This window comes from Mesocricetus auratus, unplaced genomic scaffold, assembly GCF_017639785.1.
Source record: "Mesocricetus auratus isolate SY011 unplaced genomic scaffold, BCM_Maur_2.0 Super-Scaffold_100029, whole genome shotgun sequence".
Taxonomy (NCBI): Eukaryota; Metazoa; Chordata; class Mammalia; order Rodentia; family Cricetidae; genus Mesocricetus; species Mesocricetus auratus.
In genome coordinates this window covers 9,304,012-9,319,194 of record NW_024429210.1, presented here as the reverse complement: position 1 = coordinate 9,319,194, position 15,183 = coordinate 9,304,012, and the positions used below count along the sequence as shown (strand labels likewise).

The following is a 15,183-nucleotide window of genomic DNA, read 5'->3' as shown; positions in this document are numbered from 1 at the left end:
AACAAAAGGCACTGTTCACCCGAGTCCACAAGGCCAGATTCCAGGGGAGTGAAGAGACCCAGGTTTTCCACATGAGCTGACTTCACTCTCTGTTGGACCTCGGAGGAGGCAACAAAGGCAAAAGTTCACAACAAGAATTGGGAACTGTCCTGGAAGATCCTGTTGCTGTGGGAAAATAGGAAGAGGTGAACAGACAAAGTGTTAGACACTGGTCTATGAGATCACAGGACAATAAAAACTGGGATTAATAACCAGGAACAAATGGTTGTCACATTTCTGGACAGCTTTGATGAAAGGCATGGTGGGACTTTGCAACTGGTTTTGGGGGACCAAGGAGCAGCAGAAAAAGACAGAACTGTGTTGAAATTATTACCCAATCTGAATCAGCAGTCCCATGGGAATGGTGGCCACCAGCATAAAGAAATATAGGAGCACAGTCCATCATCAGCACTTGTGAACATTTAGTGGGATTTGGAGCTAGAGGCTATGGAAGAGCAGTGGCATCCAGACAGTGGAGATGCCTGGAATCAGAAAGCTAACATTGTCATGGTTCTGGGTGGTCCATCTGTTTTGGAATAAGACCCCAGCCAGCAGCTGGAGTTGCCAAAAACAGGGACCAGCTCTTAGGGGAAGAAGTTTGCAAGAGCTAGAATGACAACAGCCCTCCCTGAGCACAGTGATGAAGACCAAAGTTCAGATACCCATCTCTCGGCCAAGAGAGCTGGGATTCGGGGCAGATTCTGATCTCAGGGGATGGTCTGCCTGAGAACCCCGGGAACTGGACACCCCGTCTTAGAAGGAAGAAGGCATGGAGGACTGAGATTGCCCTAGGCTCACTCCTGATTTGTGACTGTAGGTATTTCCACTCTAGTAGCTCAATCTCCCCAACTGTTAGCATTCTTATCCAGAAGGATTGTCTCAAAGACTTCAGGCGGGAAGCTCATATACATTCCTACACAGATGGAATAGCCAAAGCCATTTAGACACTTCTCTAGGCTTAACACACCATAAGGGTAGAGATCCTGACTATTTCCCACATATAGCAACATTGGGTCAAGTACATAATCCTTAGAAAAAGCTGCATGTGGAGAATTTAGTAAATACCCAGACCCCTTGTTTTCTATCGGTAGTTATTAAGGCATGTTTCTCCAACATCAAGACCATGTACTGTCTGTTTTATAGAACTGAACACATCTGGTTGGTAACTGTAGCAAACACAAAACTGATTATAGAATAAAACGGTGGTTATAAAAGAGATACTTAGGATAAAGATGTAATTCAGTGGTAGAGTACTTGCCTAACCTGTGAAGGAGCCTGGATTCAAACCAGAGATAAAGGGAGAGTGAGAGAAAGGGAGGGAGAGGGGGATCAAGATCACAGTCAATTCAATTTTCAATTATATAAACTACTAGGAAATAAGTTCGGTGAAAAGTGCAGGCGTTTATTTCAGGAGCTCTACCCACTGCTGAAAGGGTTGTTAAGCAACTGAAGATCAGAGAAAACAGCCTAAAGTGAGCAAAACAAAACCTGAAACCAGCAAATGAACTAATAAGTTATATTGGTACTGTGTTTAATGTAAGACTACACATCAATGGGAAAAAATAAGCTTCCACCCTGAGTCACTATAAGAGGCAGAATTTTAAACTAAGAAGCTAGGCACAAAAAATTCATGTGCCAAAATGATTGCATAGAAAGTTTAAAAGGGAAAAACTGAACTCCAAAGACAGACCACGTCAGAATGGCTACTTTGGAGCTGCTGGTTGGCGTAGAGGAAGCTTCTGCTTGGTGACAACCTGTCTACCTTCTGCTTGGTGACAGCCTTTCTGCCTTCACCTTGGAGATCACTGCATCAAGGCAGCTCTTCCTAACACTTTGTAGAGATGTGTGGACCTGAAGCCTTTGGAAAAAAGTGCTCTAAGGCAATGAGGATGCCAGCAGGCTTGTGGAGAGGCCAATGGCAACGGGCTTGTGGGTGAAGCTATCATTTACAGACTGTTCCAGCCTCTGGCCAATGTACAGGAAAGACAAGATGTTCCGACTGTTCTGTGCCCAAAATCATAATAAAATGATGGTTGCAAGGTGCTTTGTTTTGTTACAAGGCTGTCAGTTTTCTGTTTCACAGACAAGGTGAAAGTGCAGATGTTTTGCTGTGTTGTGTCTGACGTTTATGATGGCTACACACACACACACACACACTCTGTCTCTATCTCTCACTCTCACTCTCATACACACACACAAACACACACACACACTCTCTCTCTCTCTCTCTCTCTCACACACACACACACACACAGGGACAAATATATAAATACAAGTTGGTAAGTCTGTTTTTTTGTTTGTGTGTACATGGTTTCAAGGCTGACTGGTTTGTTTAGGAGAACCAAACAGGGTGTTCAGCCATGAGAGCCTTCTTTTCCCAGTGGATTGGTTGTCTGTTGTTCTGTCTAGGGATGGGATCCATGAAATTTTTCTCCTTCAGTATTAGCATATCTATTAACATTGTCATTGTTCAGATCTTGTTTATGCAGCTATTTTTAGAGTCAATCATAAAACAGACTTCCTGACATTTTAGCTCTTATACTCATTCCACCCGCTCTTCCATGAGGGTCTTTGAGTCACAGATGTAGGACCTGAAAATGAGGGGTGTATGTGTGTGTGTGTGTGTGTGTGTGTGTATGTGGTGTGTATGAGTGTGTGTGTATGTGGTATGTGTGAATGTGTGCATGTGTTATGTCATACACATATATATGCATATATATATGAATACCATTCAGCTATAAAGAAAATGAACATTAAATCTGCAGGTAACTGAATGGACCAGAAAGGATTATATTGAGTAAAGTAACCCAAACCCAGAAAGACAAACCTCACATTTTCTCTCATCCGCAGTTCCGAGCTCCAGTCAGAAGACATGAGTATCTATCACGGAGTAACTGCAGAAACTAGGAAAATATAAAGGGACCATGGGAGTGGGGTGGTTTGGGAGGGGAATAGACACAGGTGATACGAAGGGGAAAGAGAAAAATGGGGAGGGGTTCTCACTAAGGAGAGGGAGCGAGGTCAAAGCAGAGGGAGAAGAAGGGAGAGGGGGGACAAATAGCACCAAGACTGGTTGATAAAGCCTCCAGGAATAATATTATTTTATATTTACTGAAAACAGTATGCATAATATACATATATGTGTACAAAGTTGTGTGTGTGTGTGTTTATGTGTGTGTGTATACACACAAAGTTATGCACTTGGGATAACAATGTTCCTTGCAAAAATCATAGACCAACAAAAACAAGTTGCAAGAAATGTCCTTTTGAATAGTAGGTCAAATTAGTCCAAATGACTCCCAAAGTAATATAGACTATAGATGTAGCTTTTAGTTGCCTCTCAAGGGTTGAAGATGAGTCCCTATTGCCAAAAACACAGCACAAGTAAGACATAGGACTCTTGATTAGTCAAGATGGATCTAAGTTGTAAGAGGTCTAGCTTCCATAGTACCAGAAAATACTACGCAAGCTTTCAAGGAAGGGAAGCATTTAACAGATATACCTAGCTTTATATCAACGAACCACAACAATGACTGGAATAGCAGGATATCTGCAAAGATGCAGTAGCGACACTTATATGTTGGTGGTAGCCAACAGCTGTCTAAGTGGACTTATGTCCCATCCAACAGAAAGAAAATGATGCCTGGTACTAGAAATCTAGCCAACTCTCCAGGGCTGGTGAAGTCATTGGTCCTAGACGAAAATCTACTACTGCCACTTTGCTAGACCAGCATACTTCTAACTACATTTTTAATCTTATCTTTATACCCATGGATAAGTATAACTACCACCCCTCATCAAAGAAGCCCGATTTGTAACAAATGGGGACCATCACAGAAAGTCACAGCTGGATACACTGCAGAAACCAACAGATTGAGTGGAGTCAGCTCTGTTTCTCCTTTCTAATCACTCATACATCATCCTGTATGAGATCTATGCATATTATACATCTGTTCCCAACTTTGTCTTTGATTTACAGATGTCTATTATATGATGAGTGTGGAAATGGTGACATTGTCATTTGTTCTGATCTCTACATGTCTCAAAGATGGCTCCAAATGCTTACTCCTTAGGATCATCTAACTTTACAGTTCTTGCTTGTTTTCATATTACTTACTTCCCGATATATGTGAGTACACAAACACATGACACACACACAAACACAACACATACAATGTATGTATATTGTGTGTGTGTTTGTGTGTGTGTGTGTGTGTGTGTGTGTGACTGTTGTTTGACTTCCCAAATAGGACCTAAACTACTTAAAGTTTCAGATTTTGTTTCCTGTTGCTAATGTATGCTCAAAGGACTGCTCATGAATATCATTTGTTCCTGTTGTGGAGGAAAACATAGAAAGCCACAAAGCTAAGTGGTGTCAGTGATCTTGGGACCTGTACCTTCCATGCTCTCTGTGCCCCCCAACACACACACACACACACACACACACACACACACACACACACACACACAGCCTTCATCCCATTTACTTGGGCATCAAGAAGGAAGCAAGATTCATTTTGACATGTTTGCTGTTGGGATCCAGCCTCAGCACACCCAGAGTCCTCTGCTTCCAGTCTGACCTGCAGATCAAGGGTCAGATGTCTTCTCTCACAGTCATTGATTTTCCAACACTAACTGCTACACTGCTGCCCCCAGAATGGAGCTGTTCCAAAAAATCCCAGCCCTCTACCATTGCCCTAGATCTCCGTGGGCCACCAGAAGACAGAAGGATGACAGAGAAAAGCCTGTGGTATCCCTGATGATGAAGAAATCTCCCAAATCATAAGGCCAGCTGTTAACAAGAATGACAGTCAACAAAGGAGGAATCATAGAAACAGATGCCCCAAGCTCTCTGCTGTGTGGTTGTGAAAGGGATCAGGTGCCAGGGTACACAATTCACCCTTTGCTTCCCTGAGAAAGCTGACAGACTGAAGACATAATGGAGGCTGACAAGAGTGGAGATCTTCACATCCCCAAAGTGTTAAAGACCCCAAAGAGCCCTAGTGAAGAGAAGGCCCTCAACTAAGAGGAAGGGAGAAGGGGGATGGGAGATAAAAAGAAGTTGCATTGCTGGGTTCTCACCAGGCAAGCTGGTTTCTATTTAAAATATAAAAGAGGAGAAACATGGGTATGACAACAATGTCTGTTGTGACTGTTTTAATTAGAGAAAAATCAATAATATGTGTTATGGATGAAAGATGGTTTGGCCATGTTTACTCCCACCGTCTGTTGCTCGTAAACACGCATGCACAGAACTGTCAGATCATCTTGTACAGGCTCCATGCCATTTATCAATAGGCCAGCTAGGGAGGGGGAGGAGGGGCGAGAGCTCTCACTAGGGTGGGAGGGGATCTGAAGTACATGGAGTCTGGGAGAAGCCAAATGTCTTTCCTGCCACCCACTGGGAGCCTCTTTTTTCATTTCCTTCTGCTCCCACTTTAAAGGGGTAACAGAAAGAGAAGGATGGCTGGGAGTGAGGGTAGGATGACTTGCAGACAGAAGAAGAAAATGGGAACAGAAAATAACAGGAGTAAAAAGGACAAAACCAATCCAAACTCATAGATGGGACAACAATGCCAAAACACATAGCAGCCTGCCACTGCCTAGACCATTTTGGAGCTCAAAGCAAGCAACTTTGGATGAAAGAGGCCATTTATTTATTCATGAAAAGTGAAATTATTGTTGATTCTTATTTCCTGTTTTCGCAACTGTTTCTCAAATTCCTTTTTTTAAACTACACTATGCACGTGTTGCTTATGTTAAAGAGAAGGGGTCTGAAGAATCTGACTCTGCTTTCCTAGGTAGTTCTCAGAACTCCTGTGCCTCTGTTGGCCATCCACGGGATGAGGATAATTGTGCCAAGAGGCAGGACAGAAGGATTACAAATGCAAAGCTAGCACAGGCTACAAAGTGAGTTCAAGACTCACCCGGGAATTTTAATGAGGCCTCATCTCAAGATAAAAAGTAAAGAGAGGGCTGAGAATGTATCTGAGCAGTAGACAGCTCAGACACTGCATAAAGGCCTGGGCCCAATCCCCAGAAAAAAAACCACATAAATGGAAGGTGACAGTATGATACTAGAGATCATGAACTTGAAATGTATTCAGGTTTAAGGCATAGAGACTTAGCTGGGGAATAGAGCTAGTGGGAATCTGGATCTGAATCACAAAAGCTCATGAAGAAAGCTGGTGGGAAGTTGGAAGACTCAGCCTTCCTGATTTAAAACCTAACACAAAAGCTACTATGATTTCAGTAAATATGGTGATGTGACAGACACATGGGCTAGAGTTTATAAGTCTGTATCTTTGGCCAACTGATACAGCACCTTTTGACAAAAGGGTGCTATTCAATAAGGGAAACGGTGGATGTTTGGTCACTGCAGGTTGCTGGGGCAGTGAGCTAACCACGAGCAACAGAATGAGTTGGAGTTCACCTTAGAGTGTGGAAAGAATTTTTAACTCTAAGTGGATTAAAGACACACATAAGAGCTAAGCTTATAAAGCTATTGGGAAAAAGCACATGGGTAATCATGAATTTGGATTTGGAAATTTGTTCTCAACTACATCCTAAAAGTGGGAGCAAAACTATTCCACACAGAGCAGACTGAGTCAGAGCTAAGATGGGTTGGCTATCACAGGACGTTGTCAGAAAGGTGGAAACTCAAACTGCAGCATGGAAGTAAAATCCCATGTGTGGTAAGAGTCCAGGCTCCCAGGACACATGCGAACCCTTGTAACTCAACTACAAGAAAAGCAAAGAATCAAATTAATAATAGGACTTAAAAAGATATTTACCCCCAAAATCATCCTTAATGTTCAATCAGCTCAGGAGATCATTAGGCATCTGGGAAATAAAAATCAAAACTCAGTGAGATGTCATTTCACACCTACTAACATGACTAGAATGATATTTTTTCCCGTGAAAAATAACAAATGCTACTGAGGCTATCGAGAAATGGGAACTTCTATGCATTGGTTATGGGAATATAAAATGGTGCATTCGCAAGCTGTGGGCAAGTTTGGCAGCTCCTCAAAAGGTAAAACACAGAATCATCACACGACCCAGCAATTCTGCTCACAGAACTGGCAACGGGTGCACAAACAAACGTGTTCACGGATGTCTCATAGAAGAGCATCCACAGTAGCTAACCCACATGTTCAGTGATGGGTGACTGGATGAAAAAAAAAAGATGCACATATGCAATGGAATTGAGACACTGAAGAGAGAGAAGCAAAATTAATAGTACACAATGGGGTATGACTCTACCACTGTCAGAGTGACTAGCAACATGGATGACTCCCGAGGAGCAGAGAGTGGGTTAATCTTTAAGTGGGCTGTGGAGAAGGAGAAATGCAATTAACTGCTTCATGAAAATGTTTTGGAATAACATACACATTGTGGTTGTACAATACTGCCACTGTGCTACTTGTATTTGATTCGTTCACTTTCGAATTAGTAATTCCAGCAGTCGATGGTGGGACATACCTATAATTCTGGTGCTTAGCAGGCTGATGCAGGAGGATCAGAAAACAGCCACACAAAACCCACCAACCAAGAAAGCAAAGATAAAGTGCTCCCCAGACCTACAGATAGCTCAGTGCCAGAGGGCTTGCCTAGCGTGCATGAGGTCCTGGGTTTGAGTCCTAGCACCACATAAAACAGTTAATGTTATGGGAATTTTGCTTCATAAAACCTAGTTAATTTAGAATCAATTTGAAAAGTAATTAGAGACACCACAAACGCGTAGGGGGAGGGAGCAAGGAAGATGACAGTTAGTGGTGGAAGTGGACATGGACTCAGACCTTAGTTCTTCATGGAGGTGAGCAGTTTCTCTGAGGTCTTCCCTTGATAGCTCTCTCGTGTGGGGAAGTCCCCACAGGACTTCCTCTCTGAGCCAGCATCCCCCCCTTTACACTAGCCTGCCTTTGGGCTATCAAAGCACAGATGCAGTCTTGAAAATGGGAGGGACACAGGGAATCGCTTTCTCATAATGGTTGAAATCACTGGAGCCTGCAGGACTGAGGAAAAGCGCCAAGACTGCAGACTAAGGAGCAGAGAGCTGGGTTTTTAGCATCGTGATTACAGTATTGGTGTTTTCAAAGAATCTTTTTTTTGTTAAAGCCACATACACCTTAGCAGTTTCTGTTAGTACAGAACTCCCCCCACCCCACCCCCCACATCTTCCAGCTTGGTTGTTATAGAAACAGTTCTATACAGAACTAGGAACTATAGAAATAGTTCTGCTTGGTAACATGTGCCTCAAGCAATACACAGGCATTTCTGGCTCTAGATCTTGAAGTTCACAACCATTTCCACAGCTGCCTCGGTGCCCAGCATGCTAAGGATGTCGACTAGGCAGCCTTCCTACTGCTCAGAAAATTTCACTCCTGCAGCTTCTTGGCTGGTTTTGAGGAATCGCTATGTGAGGTGAGTGAACTCCTCGGTGTGTTGGTATTTAAACTGTGGTCAGACGGTTAAAAAAAAAAGAGATGAAAAGACGGTTTAGTTCATAAAGGACGGTCATGAACGGCCGCCTTCTTGTGTTCCCTAGTAGGACACGACACAGATCTGCTGCTACTAACAATAAAAATAGAGGGGCTGAGGATTGTTGTTTTAAGGCTGCTGTCCTGGGGAAAACAAAACACATTAAATGAGAAAGATGCTTGAGACAATGTGGTGAGTTTGTTCCAAAAAAACATTTGGGTCCTTTCTCTGGGAAAGAGGGTTAAAAGGTTGTCAGGGCCTTCTCCTGGGCTCTGGCTGACAGTGAACATGTGTTTCCTCCCTCTACCCGACTCGCCAGTAGCCAGAACACTGCTTTTTCTGCAGACGTTGTCAAAAACAATTTCAGTCTGGAGACGATGAATGATAAAAGAGGTTTTCAAACAGTTTTTCACTGTAGCATTTGCAGCCCTAGAGAGGAAAGATTGTATTACAAGCCGGGTGCAAAGGGCTATGTTCCCCTGGAAGAACACAAAGCCTCCTTCAACCTTTTTGATGCTTTCTGGTGTCCCAGGGACCTGGAGGACACAGGGCAATAGACCCAATTAAGTGGATGCCCCAGAAAAGCAGGGCGGGGAGGGCACAGCGTGTTGAGGAGAACACCCCGAAGCCTCACCAATGGCTCTTTTAATCCACTGGCCACTTGTCTGCTTCTGTTTTGGAGCAACTGTCAGGGCCAAGGGCAGGACAGACTTCAGAGCTGGTACAGCAAGAGCAGCAGCAGCCACAGGCGATCGGTTTCTCGGTGACTACGCTGCTGTGCCGCGTGGAGTCTGCCTTTTCCAGAGCAGCACAGGATGGCGCATTGCCAGCGCTATGTCCTCCCCTGTGTTTATGGACATCCCAAGGCATTCTTGGGATTTATGCATGGAAAACTCAAAACGTAAGTGAGACGTGGTAGCCACACCTATAATCCCAGTGCTTGGAAGGCTGAGATAAGAAATAAGATCTGGATGTTCAAGGTCATTTGCAGCCACATAGAAAGTTCTTGGCCTGTCAGATCCTGTCAGAAAGAGACAGCGTGGCTGGAAGTGAGGGGGGACAAGAGGAGGAAAGGAGGGAGAAGCCAGGTGGTGACAGATGCCTTTAATCGCAGCATTAGGAGGCAGGGGCAGAGCCAAGTGGGTCTCTGAGTTCAAGACCAGCCTGGTCTACAGTTCCAGGACAGTTAGGACTACACAGAGAAACTCGGTCTCCAAAGAAGAAGGAGGAGGAGAAGGAGAAGGAAGAGGGAGAGGAGGAGGAGGAGGAGGAGGAGGAGGAGGAGGAAGAAGAAGAGAGAAGGAAGGAAAGAAGGAAGGAAGGAAAAGAGAAAAGAAAGACAAAATGAAAAGGAAAAGGGGTGGGGTGAGGTGGGGAGGAAGGAAGGAAGGAAGGAAGGAAGGAAGGAAGGAAGGAAGGAAGGAAGGAAGGAAGGAAGGAAGGAAAATTCAGCAGTTTGAGTATTACCTTTCCATACCATCACTTAGGTGCCCACAGAAAAGCGAGGCTCACTGCTCTCTGGCGGTCCCATTTTCTCAAGAGGGGAAAAGTAAAAAGCCACAGTCGTCTGAGCTCAGAAGCTCACTGCAGGGCCTCCCCAACTTACCGCTTCATTATTTCATTGACTCCGCTTCTGGGAAGCCATATCAGAACGGTGATAAACTAAGGAATTATTTCCATTTTGGGCATAAAATTATACTTGTTACTTTACAGATACTCAGGAAGACTCCTTGCAGGGTTACACCTTGGCCAAAAGAAAAACACAGAGAGTGTATATAATTTATTTCGCAAAACCAAAATCTGATGTATCTGCAGCTTTTCAGGAACACATCAGTGACGTAAATCAAGATGCTAGGTACAGCTTCCCTTAAGAACATTGTGTACACTCCTAAACTGAAAAAGAAACACCCAGACAAAGAGTTTTCTAGAACCTAAGGCTGAAAACATGCTTCCACAGAAGGTTTTTATTATTATCTTCTTAATGATATACATGAACGGATTTAAATCTCTTCCCTCTGCCTGCACAGCCAGATTCCATAACATCTCTGAAGCCATCACTTGTATTTCTTTCTTTATTATTTCTGACAATACTTAAAATATTTTTAGCTCAGAATGGCAAACATTTCTGCCCCTGTAGGAAGACGAAAGTGACAGGTGACAACTGTGTCCAGTAACCCCAAGATCAAGGCGAGAGGAGACTTGGGCAAGCTGACTCCTAAGCTGGTTTTTGCATCTGATTCTAATTTCTTTTCTAGCTATAGGGTGTTATCACCACACAATTCATTTTCTGACCGTAATCAGGAAAGAAGTGTGGATAGGGAATGCCAGGCACTATCCAACAGGTGTATGGGGTGAGTGGGGTCATGCTGCAAAAAATGACCCCAGACCCAGCCCTTAGACATACTGCTGTTTCCAGGGTTCACTGTCTAAACCAATGACACGTGTCATGGGCTGATGAATATGACAGCCACAGGGAAGGACAAACTTTCAGCCACTAATGTCCTCTTTAAAGTCTGAGCTGATGATCCCATGCCAACATATTTGGCCAATGTCAGAGCGTTTTGTCTAAGTGGGCTCAATCAACTGTTTTCATCCTATTCTAGTTCATAATCCTATTCAGTATAGAGTGTGCTGCAGCCTAATGAATGTGGTAATGGAATCCTTGTGTGTGTTTTTCCACAGCAGGGCGCAGATTAGCATAAGTGTCACATTCTGTGGGCTTGCCCGCTCATTTCTCAGGCATTGCTTATGCTGGGGATTTCTCAACTGGATAATAAGAGGAATATGGCCTACACATGCGGAGCGGGCACAGTTTTCTGCAGGCAGTGTGGAATAAATCTCACCTGGAGGTAAGCTATGATAGATTAGCTTTGTACCTTTGCTTTAAAATGCAATATTTCACCCCAAGGATCCTGTAATCTGAGAAAAGAAGAATTGGATTGAATTTCATGCAGAGTTTCAAAGAACACTGTCAACTTTGACCACTGGGTTGAGGAATTCTCCACCATTCTCCCAGATTTTCACACTCATGAGATGAGTTCAAAGCTCCGGTTACCAACCAAGATTAGAAGTAATAGAGGTTTTGTTCTCAGAGATGCAAATAGAAGAGGTGGGAGGCTGAAGAAACTCACCCTGCTTCCCCTCTGCTTGAAGAACCCTCACATAGATTCAAAATGGTGAGGCAAACCTTCAGGGAAGATTCCCCCACAGTGCCTTTTCCGAATCCTCACATAGATTCAAAATGGTGAGGCAAACCTTCAGGGAATATTCCCTTCATTTTCCCTTCCATCCTTAGGAGAGCATGCCTTCACTAAACACTAAGGATGTCATTTGGAAGTTTCCTCAGAAGATGGCAGTTAAGCATCCACCGCACTTCGCATTTCTAGAGAACTATTGTTGACTTTCAGATTCCAAATTTTACAACAGCCAAGCTATTTGGAACAAACCCGTGTTTGTCCACAGACCTGACCCATTCAAAACGGAATAACAGCTCTAGTTCGCATTTTTTTAATCTCTCACTTTCTGCTCTGTTGGAGAAATTATGTCTAAGACTGAAATGATATTTAGAAATAAAGCTGTTTGTCAAGTGTGTGTGTGACAACCAAACTGGTGGGTCATTACCTTTAGCACCGACACATGCCTCTCTAATCATCTTAGCTCGATGTTGAAACTTCACTGTAGCCAGGAACGGAGGGTCATGAATTTGTTTGATCTGGTTCCAACCTGGGCAGAGAAGGTTTGGGAAAGCCAGTCACTCTCCTGTGGGGTCAGAACAGGGGAAGGATGCACACTGTATAAAACCTTGCAAAAGATACATACAGACGGCAGGCCCTTGCCTCCATAGCGACCTGTCTGGAGGAGTCATCCCACAGAACTAGCGAAATGAGCTAGTGAACTGGCAAAGCATCTGCAGAAAACAGCCATGCTGGAAACTATGGCCCACCCTATGTCCCGCCTCTCTTCATGTCATCACCCATGCCATCCTACACGACAGAGGGACACGGGGTGGCAAATGTATTTAAACTCTGATGAAAAGCGCTGTTAAGTCGATCTTGGTAACTTAACTGAAACAGTATATGTGTAAATCCATCGAAAATCCCTGGCCTTTTACAACTCCTGTCCCAGTGGAAATCAGATCACAGGTCTGTTTACAAGAAACCACAATCATTTGGATAAAGACCCATGACAGCGAGGCACAGCATTATTTGAAATTTTAGTAACCTAAGCTTTAGAAATATTCTAAAAGCAAAATAACAAGGGAGAGGTAATTGCCATGAGCTAATTACTTACAATATTCCATATATATATAATCGGAGAATAATCTCTGTAAATGTTAGCCCATGGCACTTTGGCAATCACTTGTAATTTTTATTGTTTAAAGAAATGTCAACATTTCCATTTCCGCCAACTTCACTTAACCTGGGCCCCTGCACATAGCTGCTCCCGGCCACCAGATGAGAACCCTTTATGCTATTGTCTCAGAATGCTTCATCCTTTTGAGGGTGAGCAAGTCTTGATCTCAGTTGAGTTACAAACAGTGGTGGTTTTAAAAGTAAAAAGCAAAAAGTGTACACAGAATAACGGAAGGCTAAAATGAAAGGTGGCACCCATGTACAAGCTTTCCTGAACAAGAAGGTTTCCACTCACATTTCAGTCAGTCCACGAGGGGCGTGGGTGAGACCTTTGAGAGATTGCTGGTTTGATCCCTTTTCTCTTCCTCCAGCCACTTACAGATAATGCCTGTGAAGAAGCAAGTTCCACGGGAGACAGCTCAGCTACCTTTGCAGAAGGAGGCAAGAGGACGGTGGGCTGCTAACACAGGCTGCTGCACCAGCGCGAGCTGGGAGACGAAGCTCTGGGAAGCCCATCCCAGCAGCGGAGCATTTTCTTGGCTCCCTCTTCTCCTTACGCTTGTCTGTACTTCGGGGAGAGTCAAGTAATTACCTTCCCTGTCTTCTTTAGGGTGCGCTTTCCCTGGAGAGTGTCTCTAAGCAAGGTATGTTCCAGTACCGCCGATGCTTAGAAAGATAGGCACCCAGAGGCAAGGCCTGCATGCCTGCCGCTGTGGAGAAGGAGCCAAAGCATGGAGAGGAACAGAGAAGTCTGGAGCGTGCGGCACCCCCCACACTGGAGCCTCCTTCTGCAAGGCCAAATGAAAGACAGCCAGAGTAGAGGGAGCACTGCGCAGGACTGTAGCAAGAGGACTATCACAGGAGGACCATCGAGGCACAATGGGATGTGTCTAGTAAGGTAAGGTTAAGGTCGTGGGAACCCATTCGGCTACTGACCTACCCTGGACCCTTGAGTTTTCCAATTGGGTGAATGGCCTCTTTGATGTCTTCTTTCCCATTTGTGAGTATTAGACCCCATAAACAAAACAGACCTCATCCTTAAACTGGATAATGGTTTTTTGGTTTTGTTTTTTTTTTTTGTTTTTTTGTTTTTTTGTTTTTTTTTGGTAAGGGGCTTCAGAGGAGGAAAATGTGGAGTCTAGAAGGAAGAACGAGAAGAAAATGAGGGAAAGGCTGTCAGTAGATAGAGTGAGGGTGTGACAAACTTTGTACTAGCAAACCCTTGCCTGATGGCAGTTCAACAGGGAATGTCTGAAGATTGCCTAAAAAAGGAAGGCATCAACATTTGCCTGATAGAACCAGACCGAAACTAGACACATATTGAAGATTCAAGGGGCATTACATTAAATTATGTGATTACAAGATTAATCCAGGGCCATGTTCAAGCTATTCTTTAGCATTGTGAAGATAAAGCAATATTCTATAAAAACTTTATGCTTCTTTTTAAAAAAAATGGAGTTTAGCTTCTGAAGGGAAGATGTGGGTTGAGTCTGGAAGCCTGACTAAGGTTGGTGAGGGAATGAAGAAAGGACACGCGCGCGCACACACACACACACACATACAGAAAAGCGGGGTGGGGTGGGCTGTGTGCCCTCTGATGGAGTGGCCCGAACTACTGTGCAACCCGGAACCTCTGCACGTTTATTATGAACAGAACAGGTGGCGGGTGGCAGGGCAGTTAGTCTCAGTAAGTAGTAGGTCTTCGTAGGTGCCCAGACTCAGGTTGAAAGCATCTAGGGAAGAGGAAGTGGCCAGTGCTAGTTTGTGCACACACAGCCAACATTCACACTCAGACCAGGGAAAGGTTTTGTCAATTCCGAGCTAGACCCATATGGAGAAAATTCTGCCACCCATGGGTTGAGATTGGTTCTTGACATGGCTGGCTCATGTTAAATAATAAACTTTCATTCAGTAAAGACTTGACCCACTCCCTACAATGCCATTCTCTGGAACACTGAGAATGAATCCCTTAACACTACACTATCTTTACAAAATAGGATTCCTTTCCCCTTTGAGAAATCTGTACTGAGTCCAGCTCAGGTGAGATCAATTTTACTCTGTGGGTGAGACCCACAGCTGAGTGAAAACCACCTAAGGCAGTGGTCTGGAACAAACACAGGAGAAACCCTGAAGAGAACATGAAGCCCCTGCATGATCTTCCTCCATAGCCTCTGACGACAGAATGGTGGAGAAAACCAAATACTGCCATTGTGATAAAAGAAATGTTGATAAAATTACTTCTGACAAGATCCCGCTATGCCCATGGACCAGTGCCTTGATCAGCCATCGTCAGAGGAGCTTCCTCCGA

General features: G+C 44.0%; 1 long non-coding RNA gene across 1 annotated transcript; it reads left to right on the top strand.

Moving 5' to 3' along the window:
* Positions 1-8,295: 8,295 nt before the first annotated feature.
* LOC121134698 lies at positions 8,296-12,426 on the top strand. The gene is made up of 3 exons (XR_005871818.1): positions 8,296-8,466; positions 11,206-11,372; positions 11,819-12,426. It is a non-coding gene; the product is annotated as an uncharacterized LOC121134698 (long non-coding RNA).
* The last annotated feature ends 2,757 nt before the right edge of the window (positions 12,427-15,183 follow it).